Source organism: Lepidothrix coronata, unplaced genomic scaffold (assembly GCF_001604755.1).
Source record: "Lepidothrix coronata isolate B3197 unplaced genomic scaffold, Lepidothrix_coronata-1.0 Scaffold78, whole genome shotgun sequence".
NCBI lineage: Eukaryota > Metazoa > Chordata > Aves > Passeriformes > Pipridae > Lepidothrix > Lepidothrix coronata.
Window position 1 is genome coordinate 3,573,081 of NW_016690258.1, and position 16,365 is coordinate 3,589,445.

Sequence of the window (16,365 nt, forward strand, 5' to 3'; positions counted from 1 at the left end):
TTCCAGGCTGATAAAGGACAACTGAAAACTGCTGCAGTTATAGATTATGACCCACCTCTGTAAATTGGATTTGTAAAAATCTCACCTTTGGAGGATTAACACAGAAAGGGTCTTGCATGCTACTCAAGAACAGTTTATACCAAATTTATGACATAAGGAAAAGTTACCTTCCCTGGCAGTTGTTTTGATCCTTAGGAGTGGCAAGTGGATCACAAGCCTTTCATAGGAGTTCCAGCTTGCCATGTGCTCCTTCTGCACTAATGCTTCAGCCACAGGAACCTTGTTGAATAATCATGGGTACAAATATTTATTTCTAGCTGTGAAAAATCATTTTCCAGCTCTGGAGAAAACTTTTCTAAATTGTAACACATTAAAGTGGTATAAATAGCTGTGAATACAGTCCAGAGGGATCCAGAGCAGTGTTAAGCTAAACAATTAAAATCCATGGGATGGGATGGTGTGTAAAGGGAATTCTGGTTTTGGAGGGCTATCACACTGACCTACCCGCTGTAGACTTGGGATTTTTTCCTGTTTCCATGCTGTACATAAAATGTGTAACTCCTTTGCATAGTATGTGAGTTTTGCAGGTGTTGCAATACTGAAATCTGAATTTAACCAGGAATTTCTTTGGTCTCATTTTGTCAGGAAATAGTTGCAGGAATGATTCTGTAAAACAAATACATGACTTTCTTTTTTTTCTTTTTTTCTTTCTTTTTCTTTTCTTTCTTTTTTTTCCTTTTTTTTTTCTTTTTTTTTTTTCCCTCCTTATTAAACAAAGTGTTCTAGTAAATATGAACCAGGATGCATTAAAAACAACAGCATTTTCTGAAATAACGTAATTTTAAAGAGTACAAGGGAAATGACATAAAAATGCATTTAGCCATCTATGTGTTCACTGCCATTCTGGATGTATTACCAACAGTTATGGTCCTTCTAAGAGATGCTAAAAAAAACATTGAAAGAAGCAAAGAGAAATCATTAAATTACAGTTACGATTCAATAAAAACAAGAGTCTGAAAATATTCAATTTATACAATAAAGCTGTTCCCACAACAACAGTGTAAGAGGGTGAAATAGGTCACAGGCAGCCCTCCTTACATTGCTCAATAACATTAGAAGGATTAATCATTTATGGATTATCTCCTAGAAACAATGATCTGGTGCAGACAGGTAATCCAATCTCCTCTATCTTTCTAACCTGGTTTGCCGTTTCACAGGAGGTTGTGGAAGGGTGGCAAGTTTTTCTAGGAAGACATTGCCTGCCAGCTTGAAACATGTAAATTGCTGGAACTTGCTTCAAAATATGACAGCTCTTCTCTGATGAAGGTAGGTAGTGAAATTAGACAGGTAAAATGAACTTTTTTGTAATGAGAGCGCAGAGGTTCAGCTCAGAAATTGTACCGTGTTCACCCTCAGTTCTAGTCTGTCACTGACAGCATAAAGAGAGAAGTTTATCACTGACATAAATCAGAACTAGAGAGGAAATGTTATTCCTGAGACCCTGCATTTTGCATAAATATCCAGTAATGTGTTTTTCCTGACTAAATTTCTAGAAAAAATGAAATACAACTGATTTTTGAATACAAGCCTTTCAGTGATGGCAGGCTCTGTAGGTACATTAGATGTAGATCTACAGCCTGACTTTTATTGCTTGATTTGCTTCATGTAACACATTTGGCTTTGAACATACATCTTTAGCCACTTCTGTGATATTTTATCCAGCAGTAGCCTCAAGGCCTGCTGTTAAATATATTTGATAGTGCTAATTGCATTGCTGAAAATGAACTATATAGCAAATATCCATTGGACAAAATATTGCAGTAGCAAAGGTGATCAGTGATTTTCAATTGCTAATTTCATTTTGCATGTAGTTTCTGTTTTATTGATATAATAACATTAGGAAAAAAATATTCAATTACTATCACAAGCAGAGTAGCCTGTTCCCCTAAGCCCTCTTGTATAGATTCTAGACTGCACAGTTAAAAAAAGACCCAAACAAGACAATTAGATTAACAAGGTCCTGCTCTCTACAGTGAGAAATACATCAGGAATAATTGTGTATCACAATAGAAACCTTGAACCCTGAGAAAGCTACCTTGGTAGAACTATGTTAGTTTTTAACTCAGCCAATTTTTAATTACTGAGTTATCTATGTTAAATATACTCTGTCAGCTTTATGGCATTATTGTGTGCTTATATTTTTGTCTTCCTGTAAGCATCCTTTTGTTCCTGAGCCACTTTTGATGCCTCCATGTATCTAGCCCTTTAAATACTGAGACTGTCACATAAATTTTAAAATGTAGGTTTCTATGCTCTTTATCTTTGAAGCCTTGCTGTAAAATAGCAAGTCAGAATTCCTTTTTCATATTTTTAGCTGACCCTCTTGCAAAATATGCACATATCAGGGCAATCATCTTTAAAATAGGTGAGATAAATTTTTTATGACCAAATGTGTATTTTTCAATAGTCTTTTCCTGATGTGGCACAGTACTAATAAAGAAGATGCAACACAATTCTGAGAGTAAATAGCTTCTGGAGCTTTTCAGACATGACTGAGAACAAATAGAATGTAGAACAGCCAGGTGATTTGAGCTGCTTTTGATGCTTCTTGGGTTTTCCAGTGTCAGAGGAATGGGAATTAGTAAACCTGCATTCATTTCATAGGTTATTAAACCACTTCAGCTCTCTGTGCCTTCATTTTCCGAGACATAAAATGAGTACAATACATTCACTCATCATTATAAATTTCATTGAAATACTTTTTTGAAGCACAATATAAGCAGTAGGTATTCTGAGGATATTTCACTGCTCCAGGGAAGGGCTGGTGGGTTGCTGAGGTATCACAAAATCTCCTTTGAAGGTGAGGGCAGCAGCTGCATTGTGGTGCTATGATGGCACAGGAGCAGGCACCCAGGGTTGCTGTGCTCTGGCAGGGGGGGTGTCCTCGGGCCTCTCAGTGCCACCTTCTCTGGGTGCTCATCTGTTGTTGGGGCTGGGCTGCAAATGGGAACATACCCAGGTGTAGCCAGAGACCTCGGGCACAGCACCGGTTCCTTCCTGCACATGGATCTCTTGCTCTTTGCTTCGTCAGCTTTCCTCAGGTTGTGTCACGTCCAAGAGTATTCAGTGACATAACCACGTGGATTGAATGTGTGTTGTGTGCTAAATTCTGCGTCTCTCAGTTGGAGTCAGGAGTCCATAATGTGTTTCTGCTTTGAAATCAAACTCGGAGGCAGACTCACCTGCTCTGGGATGGGATGGCTTTCCTCCAAGGGGTGAGGAAGGCAGGCTGAGAGGAGTGGGAAGGAGTCACCATACTTGGTGAAAAGGGAAGCTCAATTACATCATGACTAAGAAAATGAACTGGATGAGATCCTAAGCTCTTATTTGGCTTCTTTTCACCAGTTAAGTTCTGGCTGATGGAGAATTCCTTTGCTGTAGTCACTGAGAAGGGAGCCATAAAGTTGTCTGCCAGAGATCCTCAGGGGAGCCCTGTGGATAAGATGTGGGAGGAGTGGCACGGGAAGGGCGTTTCAAGGGGAGGCATTAACACACAGTGGTGTGGAAATTTGCAACCAGAGTAGGACAGAGCTTAGGGTAAGACACCGCTGTAGCTCAGGCAGGCCTTGAGGGCTGTGATGGAAGTGCAATTGCAGCCTTTTTTTTTGGGACCTCATGTCCCTTGACTCTGGTGTAAGAAAATAAATGATCTGGTAGTAATGTGTTACTTAAGAACAAAAGCAGTAACAGCTTATTTAATTCATTTCAGATGGGCTGTGTGCAGTTACGTGCATAAAGCAAAATGGCAGTCAATTATTTCCTGCAGAACTTTCTACAAAATTCTGTGTACAGATTTACTGAGTTTTCATTTTGAAAATAAATGTAACTTTAGAGATTGATCTACACATTAGGTTGCTTGCTTAGGCATGTTTTCAAAGGAAAAAGAGCTGACTAATATGTTGTATGTTGAAACCATCCACTACATTCATACAGAAATTTTTCCCCAGAGGCACGTCACAATAAAATTAGTTTTGCATGTGCAATTAGTGTACAGAACTGTTGAATCCAAAGAGTTTGTGCAGAGGTGATAGATTGTGTCAGGTAAGGATTGAAGAGCTGATGAGCATCTCTACAATGGATTGTAATAATCTCAAATAATTATTTAAACACCTCTTGAGTACCAGTTTTCATGACAGGCTCCAGTAGGTTCTTTCAAGACTCTCACAGTCAGTACAACTATTTCCCATTTTCAGAATTACTGCCTCTTTTAAAGTCTGTATAAGCCATGTGATTTTCAAAACAATTAAATCTAACAGACTTTGAGAGCTGCAGTGTAAACAATGCACATATGCACAAGCAGCTGAAGGACCACATCTCATCTTGCTTTTTCCTTCTGGTGTGACGCCTCCCAGATCTGGCAGGTTCAGCCAGGCTCTGCAGCCCTGGGGTGACACAGTGCCTGCCTGAGTGCCCAGCTCCTCCTCTGCCCGGGAGGACAATCTGTGGCTGATGACAGCTGGCACAGAAATCCATGATGGGTGGGTGAAGCTTGCCATGCTTTCCTTTCCCCTGTCACTGTGTGCACCTGGCATTGGCCAGACAGGGACGGGGCATTTTTAGGAAGCTTGGCACTTCCCCCACAAAAAAGACCTGTCAAGCAGGAGAACTGAGTTCCAGAAGTGATGAACTGTCCTACAGGGGCCAGAGTCCACCCTAACAGAAAGATATTCAAAACCAGCTGCCAAAAGATAGAACAAAACATTGCCTCCATAAAATGTTTTCACTCTGAGATAAAACTGACATCCTGTGTTGGACTGAGAAAAATTCTGATCAGCTCTGTTTTCCTGATGGAGTTGTTACATGGATAACTAGTGGGTGGTTATGTCTAGGAGGTTAACTGGGCACAGAAGGAGAGCTGTCAGTGTACCTGCAGTGCATGGAAGGGGGTGAGGGACCAGCTGAGGGAAAGGCTGTTCCTCCTGCTCTTTGCCTTAGCCCTTGGTAGCAAGAGTGTCCACTGAGGAGCAGGGGAGTTGAGCCTGAAGGAAGGTCTCAAGAGGCAGACATGTCTTTGTAATATATTTATGTGGTAAGGGGACTGTTTATAACATTTATAACATGGGCATATATTTTTGTAAGATTCTCCTGTTATATTCTGTTGTTTTTTTGGTTTGTTTTGGTTTTTTTTTTTCTTTTTTTCCCCTATGAGTTTGGTTTTTTTGTTTTGTTTTGTTTTATTTTTGGACTCAGTCTTAAATTCCAGCTGTAGTGGGGAGCTGGCCAAGTAGGCTGTTTAAACTTCTAAGATTTAGCTCTTCAGGGCCACCACGTGATTCATGAGCTTCTGTGACACAAGAGCCAGGCAACGCTGTTGGCTTACAAACAGCTGTGGGGAATGCTGAAGCTAGAAGGGCAATAACCTGTTTTTCTTGTTCCTTTAGAAAATCCCCCCAAATATTGTGTAATATAAGGATTTTTACATTTATTCAACCTCAGATATTCCTTTTATAGGCTCCAAGCTATTCATGGTGCCTGTGTAATGGTCACACTTCTGCAAAGTGCTCTCCCTGTCTTAGTGGCCCCAAGCCAACTGCTGAGAGCTGTGAAGGGTGATAACTATTTGTTTGGTTTTAATCAATGAGAGACTCACTAAGTGAAATGCACTACAAGTGAAAGCTAGTAACTGAAATGCTTACTTTATCAGGAAAACATGACTGCCAGAATAAGAGCATTTTGTCAAACACTTTGAGAAATAAAAAAATAAATGCATCATAATGAAGGTAATTGTACAAATGTTTTTTATCATCATCATGTCAGCTGAACAGAGAGAGACTTATTAAACTTATTTCAATCCCCTTTAGTTCTTTATAACTTTGGCAAAAAAAATCAGAGAGGAAGATAAAGAAATTGTCCATATTCTATTTCTTTAAGTTGATTTTTCATTTTCATCTCTAGTCAGAATTTAATTATTAATGTCTGCAAAAACCTATTCTGGTAATGGGCTATTTACAAACTGTTCACTGAGATTATTATTTAAGATTTCTCTTAATTGTCGTTTTAAGCAACATTGTGCTGGCTCTTGAAATGCTCCCAAAGCCATCAAGTGTTCTCCAGAGGATGTGCTAATGAGGTGTGTAATGGGACATTAAGATGAATTTATTATTTTAATTTATACATAAAAATGTTATTTTTGATACTTTTGTTACGCATTTCTCATTAAAAGTAAGCTAATAGTGGAAAATGTTTATCTTGTAAAATTGTCAAAGAAGAATGCCTTGCTTATATGTCTGTAGCAACAGGGCCTGTATATAGACTTTAAATATAATCAGCAAAAGGGTAATAGAGGAAAAAAGCAACTGAAATGTAGATCTGTAGCAAGACCTGTAGTTAGTTCCCGGATTTTTGAGGCTACTACAGTCTCCTTGGGGCCCAGTTTTCCCTTGTATTTCATCTGGAATTGCCTTTTTTTGCACTTCCACCAAGCTTATGCAAGACAGGAACTTTGTAAATCTCCATAATTTATTTTTCCAATGGGAAACTTTGCCAATGTATGTGTGGCTGTTATAGGCTTCACTCATCTATGTAAACCAGGGGAGCTGTTCCCAGCTTTAGTCTGGATCTGGATGGCCCAGATTGACCTCAGTGGTGGGCTGATAAGGACTGATGGTTGAGCTGACCCTTCCAGCAAGTCCACAGCCATGGTGAGTGTGGTCATCCTGGGAATGCTCACACTGGTAACATCAGTGCTATTTAGAGGAGCATCTAAATTTGTTCTCTGACTAGTCAGTAGATGAGGTGTGTGGCTATTTGAAAGTGCTCATTTTGTGACCTTTGGCTTGCATCCAAGACCTATTTAAGTCCCAACCTTTGGCTTGTATCTTCATTTCTGGTTCAGGCCCTTGACCTTTGGTATTTAGCCTCACTGCTGGTCTTTGGGTGCCAGATCACTTCTTGTCTTAGGCTTGGATTCTGGAGTTGGATATTAGCTCCAACTGCTTATTGCAGCTTGGCACTTAAAATTTTATATGTGCTTTTGAAATTTTCCCCTTAGGGCACTAATTGTGCTCCTTAGAGTTCTCTTTCAGCCCTTATGTAAAGCTCTTGTAATCGGAACAGCTCTATTCTAAACACATCCCTTTTCTCATGGGTCATTAAACTGAGGATGCAGAGCTGTTTGGACACTGCTCCAGGGATCCCTGATTCCTGCTTGGCATGAGGAGTCTTTTGGTTGCCTTTGTGCTCTCACTTGTGTGATGTGCAGGTGGGTGGGTGCCCAGCAGCAGAGCCTCAGCCCCTGGTGGCCGTGGGAAGTCTGTTTTATGGCTGGACACTCCAAAAGCCAAAATGAGTGCAAGCCTGATAAATCCTAGCATCCTGTTTGCTACAAATCTGCTGCTGAGACTCCAGCCTGTAAATTTGACCCAATGTGTAAGAATGAAAAACTCTCCATAAATGAAAATGAAATCGGTTCATTTCCTCCTAAGACATATTACATAAAATGGCAGCAAAACCATGTCTAAGGAAAATAAAAACAACCCCAACATCCCTGGGGTATTTTCAGTAAAAACATCACAAAATTCTGTTGCTTTTGGAGGTCAGATGGCAAGCTTCATGTTCACAGTCGTGACTACATGCTCCTGTGAGTTTGTTTCCCTGGCTTTACAGGGACTGTTCGCGTGAATAACTGCTCCCGCAGAGTGAATAAAGGCATTTGCAATCTGGTCCCAGCTGGAAACTTATTTCTGAAGCCAGTTCACTCCCTTCATAAAGCACAGATTCTTTATTTTATCTTGTCTTGTATTTAGTTCACATGATTTGAAATCTTTAGGTTGACTGCTATACCATTTCGAATCACTTCCTACTGGAAGAGGCGTACGTTTTATAGCTCTTAATTCTTTCTGGACACATATTTGGAATAGAGATATTCTTCTTGTCTGGGAGGAGAAGGGTAATTGCTGCCTGCCTGGATATCAGTTAATTAGCAGTCTCCTCACCAGTGGACACCTGGCTAAATCCACTCCTTTTGCTGAGTAATTTATTAAATAACTACAAGACTATTGAGGCAGCCCCAACAGTATTTTATAACAAAGCACTAATTATTGGTATATTAATGGCAAAAGAGATGTAAGGAAATACAGGGCATATATTCTCAATTGCTTACCAACCTTTCTTTCACACCTTTCCCTTGGATCACAGAGCTCAGTGAATTAGATCCAGTCGTTCCTCAAGTGAGGATGTGCCATAATTTCAGACAGTTATTGACTATCCTTTTCCTCCATGGTTAATGCAATCTTGGCCTGGTTTGGAATGCAGAATAACATTTCAAGCAGGAATCACTGTCATAGCCCTGGCAAGGCTGCTTAGATAGGGAGAATCAGCCCCACTAAGTGCTGACGCCTGTGCAGTGGCTTGGGAAATGTGCGGAGGAAATGCCTGATAAACCTTTTGCTCGGCTGCCCTGTCACATCTTTGTGGGGCTGCCCATTAACATGCCACCAGCCCAGTGACAGCACTGGGGTCTGCCCAGATCACTTAGCCTCTGTCTAGTGGATAAGACAAGCTTTCTGGGGAATGTACCAAGATAATTACAGGAAGGTGAAGCTGAATTGTGTACATGTGCTGCACCGAGTGCTCTGAGCAGAGGAGGCTTTATTCTGCACTACAGAGACCAGATGGACTCTGTGACTGTTCTTTCGGTTTCTGGGGGAGAATTCAATACATATGGTCTGGAATCAACACCTCGTTTTGTCAGTACAAGTCACACCATCACACTCTGCTGCCCCCCCTCTAATTTTTGTTGTTGTTTTATAAACAGAAGATCTGCTGGTAACAGGTATGTGTTAAGGCAGCCTTCTGAAATTTGCCAGCTCTTTATCCCTTTTGCTGAACCCCTGCTGGAATCAAATAGCCCAATTTCTTTTCTTCATCATTCCTGCAGGGTACAGACAGCTGTTATTTTGAAAAGAGAGACTTTGTACCGTAGTCATTCTTCTCAGCAATTTGAAAAAAGCACAAGCTTTCTGTTGCTCTAATGTCTTATCAGATGGAATCTATTGATACATATATAACATCCTACTGTATAAATTGTGAGAGTGGAAGGTCAATAGTTTTAATGGTTGAGTCTAACTCTGTTTTTTAGGGCCAGTCCTGGCAGCATATCTAAGATATCTTGGTACACAAAAGGAATACACAGGTATTTCCCAGGTATTACTGAATAATACCAGTGGTCAGTTTAATGCTGGGATATGCTGACCAGGGAGGAAGCACACTCCAGTTTTTGGGTACTGCTTTCCAACACATGATTCCTACAAAACCGAGCACTTTAACAAGTGTTAAAATATTATTCTGCATGACACTGTAGTTCATCTGTTGCAGTATATTTTTTTTCCCAGTGAAAACAAGGTTTAGCTCCATATCTTAGCATACTGAACAGTTTAGTGTGCTGCAGATTAATTTGAAGGGACCCCCATTACAAGCAACTGTAATAAAACTGGGGACCTAGCTTGGTAACTCTAGTTTAAATATATATAACTGTACTCCATGGTATGGTCATAGAAAAGAATTTAAAATCCTTTCTTGTCTATTTGTTAAAATAATTTACATTTTAATTTTATCTAGAACTTTTCTGCCGCATCTTGAATTTATGTGAAATCATAAAGCTTTGTTTTTAATGAAACGTGCATGGTACAAGAAAAGAAACTATAATTTTAGATTTTCATATGTAATAGGCAGAGACCTAAATGATAAGTTTTGGTGTCTGTTGATTCTTCCTTGACTAAACACCTGCCCATTCTTTAGTGATGTTTGTGATAGGGCAGATTTGCTGTTATGTCATCCCACAATTTTAGAATATTAAGGCAGTAAACAACACAGAAAATAAATTTTTCATAACGGAGGCAACTAACTCACACCGGGACAAGAATGTGTCAAAGAACAAAGCTGAAACATTGTACTATCCTCGTTACAGACCAGAAATCAGGGGTGTGGGCAACACAGACCAGATAATTTTTAGGCTTTAGTGGGTTTGAGCTCGAATTGGTTCAGAACATTTTCCACATGAGTATCAAAACTGAACTGGTCTTACAGGTAAAAAGGAGGAGCAGAACCTCGTGGTCCTCTGAATACATTTTTGTTTTATTTAAAAGAGTTAGTTTTCAAGGTAGAAGGGGTTAGTAATGATCCTTTCAAATGATGATGATTTCTTTCTTATTTTAAAAAAAAATCTCCTTACTGAAAAATGTTCTTAAATGTTGTTTAGAATGCTTTCATTTAAATTAAATGGTTGAGTGGAACGAGATAAAGAATTATGCTGAATTCAGCAACCTTTCAGATGGTGGTGCCAGTTTGCTCTTAGGAAAGATCCGGGGGATTGTTCATCAGAGTGGTCACTATTGCAGCTCCTGTACCTCGCTGACCACTGGAGTTGCTGTCTTTTGCTTTTGCAAAAGTAGCTGAAGTTTGATTTCATCCTGGGCTGCTCACACTGACTCGATGCACACTTCCAGGTGAGTATATGAAGATCATTAGTTTGAGAGAAGCAATTTTCATGGATTCCTTATATTTGATGTTGCATAGGACTTGAATTGTGCACTGTGGACTCTCTAACTCAGTTTCATTTCATATTTTAGAAAGCACACCTGTAACTTGTGAGATAAAAAAGTCATTGAAGCTGTCACTGTCCATTGCACTCATGCTTTGACTTCTCCTTTGTGGTTCTCCTCATTCATTAATGCTGACATGCTGACTGATCTCACTCACATTTTATGATGCTCAGACACTCCATATGTATGAGAAAGACCTGCCAGAGCCTGGGAGGCTTTTTTCCTCCAGTGAATTGATTATCTTCAAAGTCCTGTCCCATATCTATTTTTTTTTTTTTTTTGCAACGAGATCTTCCTGTGTGTCAGGGTATCAAAGGTGCCTTTAAACCAGCCTGTTTCCACTGCTGAGGGATCAGCCTTAAGATGGTGTTGGTTTAGAATGTACTGGAGGGTTGAGTGCGAGGGATTTTACAACTGCACAACCTCCACACTGATGACAGGGGTTAAATTGCCTTTAATCCCCAAGTATATACTAACATAGGATTATTCTGGCTCCTGTTTTTTCACTGTAATTCCTGTCTACTTTGTGGATCTTACACTTAGATCTATTCTAATGACCTTCAGGAAGTAATTAATATAACCCTCAACTGGGAAAAGAACTGCAAAACTATTGTGAAAAATTTTGTTTTCCCCCTTTCATTTGTGGATAAGTGTTTGTATTTCACCCTGACTCAGAGGCACTTCCTCTGCTCCCTCACCCTCCATTGAGGAGCTGGTGGAACAGGCCTATCCCTGCATTCTGCAGGAAATTGGCTCCTTTTCCTCTTGCCACAAGGCTTGGACAGGAACGAAACAGTGGATGAAACATCCACCATAAGGTCATTTTGCTGCTGTTATATATCCCTGTATCTCCCAGGCTTTCCCTCATACAAGCTGGGATGCCTTGCTGGAAAAGCTAATACTGCCTTTCACTGTGAGGATTCCCACCTTGCAGAGCTAAGGACGAATGTCCTCCACAGCTTTGCTTCCCTGGAATCCTTTTTGCACTGTTTTGAAACTGCACTGAGACCAACCAAGTGGAAGTTCCCACATCATTTCCAGCCCAGGCAGAGATCATGCTGACCTTGCCCAGACTTCATGCTTGAATGTTTCCTGTATGCTCAGAATTCTGATTAAAAAATCTGGGCTTTGGGTCTGGAGTATAGTAAAGTAATAGGTACTGAATAATTTGACACGTTTCTGACTGGCTGGAGGTCATTTAAGGCTTTGAAACTAACCGTGTAAAAAAAGGTGATGTGGAAGCTATTTTTGGAATAAAAGCAAATTTTAAGGTGTCTTTAGTGGTTCACAAGGATGAACCTTGTAAAAAAGAAAAAAGTACCTATTTATATCTTTTCAGGAGAGGTATTGTAATTCCTTTTCCTGTTAATAGAAAATATTGAGTTTAGAAAATGTCCAGTGCATTTTAAGCACATTTAAACTTTATATTCTATGAATTTGGCATACACACTAAAAAAGTAGCAGCTCTTTCTAGTCTCTTTTTTTCCCTCCCTCCCTGATTATGGATCACAGACACAGGGTGTATGATTTATAAAATGTATGCAAGTGCAGACACATTCCTAAATGTCAAGGCAGCTTCAGGTGATTCTATCTAATTTTACTGCTTTGAAAGCTGATAAAATTTAAAATTTCCAATAAGCTGTAGAAAAAAAAGACTTTTTACTGTTGGAAAATACCTAATTCAAAATATCTTCTAGTAGTATGGAAGAAGAACTTGATACGGAAAACATTTAAAATGTTTTAAAAATGAAACTTAATGCTGTATTTCAACTTTCCTGTTTTTCATTTGGATCTTTTTTCTTGTTCAAACTTTTAGCTGTACTGTAATATTTCAATATTACTGTAAAAATATTTCAACAGGACCTGGTTGATATTCCTCAATTAAGGTGGTGCAATCCACATTTCACCAAACATTTTAGGGTTTCAATATTTTTTATCCACTAAGGATGAAAATAAACTTTGAAATGCCTCAATTTCCCAAAGGATAGGAAATTTATTTCTCTAACTAGAAGTGTTTTGCCACATTTCTCCCTGAAGTAGGATTTGTGTCCTTATTACACAGTGTGCTTCCTCTTGCAGTCTTGATGATCAAAGCTTGAGAGCTGTCAGGTGAGAAAAAATGTGTAGCACATAAGAAGTGTGTATCAGTAACATATTGTTTAAAATCAAAGGAAATTACAACCAAAAAAACCCATGTTTCTTTTCACCTTAAAACTAAATCAACCCAGTGTTAATTAACCTTCAGAGGCAGCAGTAGCTTCAGAAAATATTGGCTTTTCTGGGATTTTTATCAGAAGAAAGTCCTTGGTCTCCAAATACATAACACAGAACTGTTTTTACAGTTCCAAGGGATTATTTAAAGAAAAAAGAAGTTGCATCAAGATTTTTAGTCTCACTGAAGTCCATGAGCATTGGATTAGGTCCTTAGATCCGGTTATGTAAACATTTCTGTAACATTTTTAGACTGTAATGTTTGGCCTGTTACTATAGAGCGCTGCAGTGCTTTTCATAGCTTGATGTTTTAATACCTACACTTGAAGAGCTTATAATTTACTTTTTACCTGATACATCCACTTGCCATGTTAACGTTCCTTTCCTTTCTGTCCTCATCAAAACATGTGAAACAGCTGCCTGGGGTCTGACACCATGTAGGAATGCTGCTGAGTATCAGCAATCCCCAATTCACAGGAGAGGAGAGCTTATCCTTTGCATTTCATATTGCAGCTATTTCCTGTTTAAGGTTTTTTTTTTAATCCACTGTCCTTGCTCCTTGTGCCTAGTGAGTGGATAAATTTGGCCCCCCTGTGAATGCTGCATTGAAGACTTTCAAGCTATTTTCTCTGTTCCTTACTCTGTATAAGCTTTATCTCCGTGTAGCTTTATCTTTGTATAAAGGGTCAGTGCAGAGTCTAGGGTTTTTGCCCAAGAGTGCTTAACCCCACCTAAAAACCTTGCTTCAGGTGTTAGCTGGGCCTGCAGTGACACAGGAGGGCTGTGCCTTGCAGAGGAGGCCTGGAAGGAGAGGTCCAGGAAACACTTGGCTTTGGTTCAGGGAGCTGCATGGTGAAGGCAATACTCCATGTTCTAGGATCCTGTTAGAAGGAAATAAGGACCTCAGGGTTAAAAAGACTTTTTCCCATTAATTCTGCATACTGCACTGACTTTTCACCTAATTTTTCAAAAGATGTATCTCACTATTAACTGGATAGCGTTAAACAAAGGGAGCAGATTGATCTAAAGGGGGTGAATAATAGCTGCCTTGTGTCAGAAATGCTGAAAGATTGCACACTGAACGAAGTGAAACATGGTCCCTCAGTCATTGTTCATTCACTCTACTCTCCTGTGCCATCTGTTACACGGTGCAGTGACACGCTAAATCACTGAATCTCGAAAGCATCAGCATTTTGCACAAAGGAAAAAGACTGAGAGTGCCAGGAAAATGCTTTTGAATGTGTGACCTGTATCTTATGCAAGCAGTGTGCCCTTCCCTGGCAAGCAGGGGAGTGGAGTTCCACCTCTTCTCTGTGCTAAATGACAATAAATATTATATTCTAACATGCATGCGTGATCTGATAAACTTACGACAGAACTGTGGTTCTGAAGCACCAGCAGTGTTAATTACTACAGTGAAAATAATTCCTTTGCTACCAAATTAAACTGATGTTGTGTGGGCATGTGTCTGTTTTAATATTGCTTTTATTACCCTGTTTCTTANTCAGAGCTCTCCTAAGATGAGCAGTGTAGTTTTTCCATGTTCAGCAGTTGTGCTGCTTTAAGAATGATGCCAATAGACTTTCTCAAACACTTGAACATATATTATGAAGGATGCACAGCTGCCCTTCTTCAAAAGCTGCTGGAAGAATACCACAGTCCAAACCTTCACTCATTTATGAAGTGAAGGAAGATGTGACCCTTACAAAGTCAATGGGGTTTGGTGACCTATATTGTTGTTATTTTACAATCTTTGTTGTAACTAATTCTGAACATGAGAAATAAGCACCCTCTTTTTTTTACTTACTAGAATTCTTCAAATCCTCATAAAAATTTACTGAGATAATAATAGCAATCATATGTTGCATAGATAGTACAGTTCATCTCTAAGTGCTTTTTAAAGATAAGAAACATCTTCATTGATGCTGAAACAAAATTAAAATGGCTTGTGCTAAGTCCCACAGCACCTACTGACAAAGATGGGGAGTGATGAAACCATCCAATGCACCAAGTCTGTGCAACAGTAACTTTATCTTTGTTGTTCTTACCATTTTCAATTAATCAAACCTATTAAAAAACTTTTAAAAAATATAAAAAATAATAACTAATACTGTAATCTGTGCACACTTTACCTTAGCATTGCCTAGCTCTGTTACTGCAAGAGGTGGTCCTGTGCTCAGTCCTGTTTTCTTGTATTTTGGACATTTGGAATGCTGGAGCAACAATCTCAATGCTGAAAGGAAAAAGGGAGAGAGGCACTCTACACTGCTTGAAAGAAATCTCATATTAGGGGCATTTGCTACTCCTCAAACTGGTCCAAGCAGACATATTTTCCTGCATTCCCAAAGTGAAGCCTGATCTTTACTGTTCAGATGTAATATTTGTGTGTGGTCTGCCTTTTCTTTCTACCTTATTTACTTCCATTGTACTGCAGCATAAATTTGACTTAAATTACCATATTAATACTTCCCCTTCTGGATCTTTTAAGCCATTCATAGTAGTTTCATAACACTATATCTCACTGTGCTTTCTGTGCAATCCCCTCTCTATCACACCATGTTAATGACAGAAGGGATAGTTCTCCCCACTTAACTTCTTGCATCATGCTTTGTGAGATACTTTTTGTTCCTGACATGTGAAGGTATCTTAGGATGCTGTCCTTGAAACCTTTGCTTTCCTTTTTGTTGTGTTCTTATTGTGTCTGCCTGGGCTTTAAGTTTTATGCTCTGCCAAATTTTAGCCTGGAGTGACAGTGGAGAAATGAGCATTATAATGAAAGTGCTGACAAACCCTTAGCTGTAATGACGTGAATGGCACAGCTATCATTTGAGTTTGCTGTGTTCTTTACTGTAAATCTTTAATGCTATTTTCTCCTTTTATCCCGTGTTGAGCAGTGGGATTACTCAAGTGGTTTATGGCTTAGAAGTTGTGCCACTGAGTGAGTTGTTCAGTGGGGTGGAAGGACTCCTCTCTGGGGGCTACCTTCTTCTTTTAGAAGTGTGGAAAAGTTTAGGATTTGAGAAGGAAAAACGCTGTCAGCAAGAGGGTCGATACTTCATTGCCATTCCAGCACTGCCATCAACTTTGACCCCTTAGATCACTCCCTCTAACGACACCTAATTTTGTGTGCGTTGGGTGAGGTAAGGTCAGTGTCCTCTGAGGTGGAAGAAACAGGGCATTTTGTACTGTAAAGCGGAAAAGAGTGGAGCCTTAAAAGTGAGAAAATTTAGCTTGTAGTAAAGAAGTGTCAGTGGATGATGTAGGCATTAATATTTTAGACTGTAATTCATTTGGAGCAGGATGTCTGCATTCCTGTGTGCCACAGATGCTGCCCACAACATTTCTGACATTACCACAGTACAAATAATGTAGGGGCTAGATATGAATCCATACTGCAGTGCCCATTCCCTGCCTGCATGTACCTGATGTTGCAGCAATGCAAGTAACAATGCTGTGGAGTTTCCCTTTGATTTCAGTGACAGCAGAAACAAATTTTGAAGATGCCTTTTGGATTGGATCTCTAGCTTTTCTAAAATGGCAGAAGTTGTTTCAT

General features: G+C 39.5%; 1 protein-coding gene across 1 annotated transcript in view; it reads left to right on the forward strand.

Annotated features, from left to right (window-relative positions):
* Positions 1–1,247: 1,247 nt before the first annotated feature.
* The window catches only part of CACNA1D (calcium voltage-gated channel subunit alpha1 D), a 209,333-nt gene continuing 194,215 nt past the window's right edge, over positions 1,248–16,365 (forward strand). The window contains exon 1 of the mRNA XM_017820002.1: positions 1,248–1,326. The gene's annotated coding sequence lies outside the window, so the exon portion shown is untranslated. The remainder of the gene's footprint in view (positions 1,327–16,365) is intronic.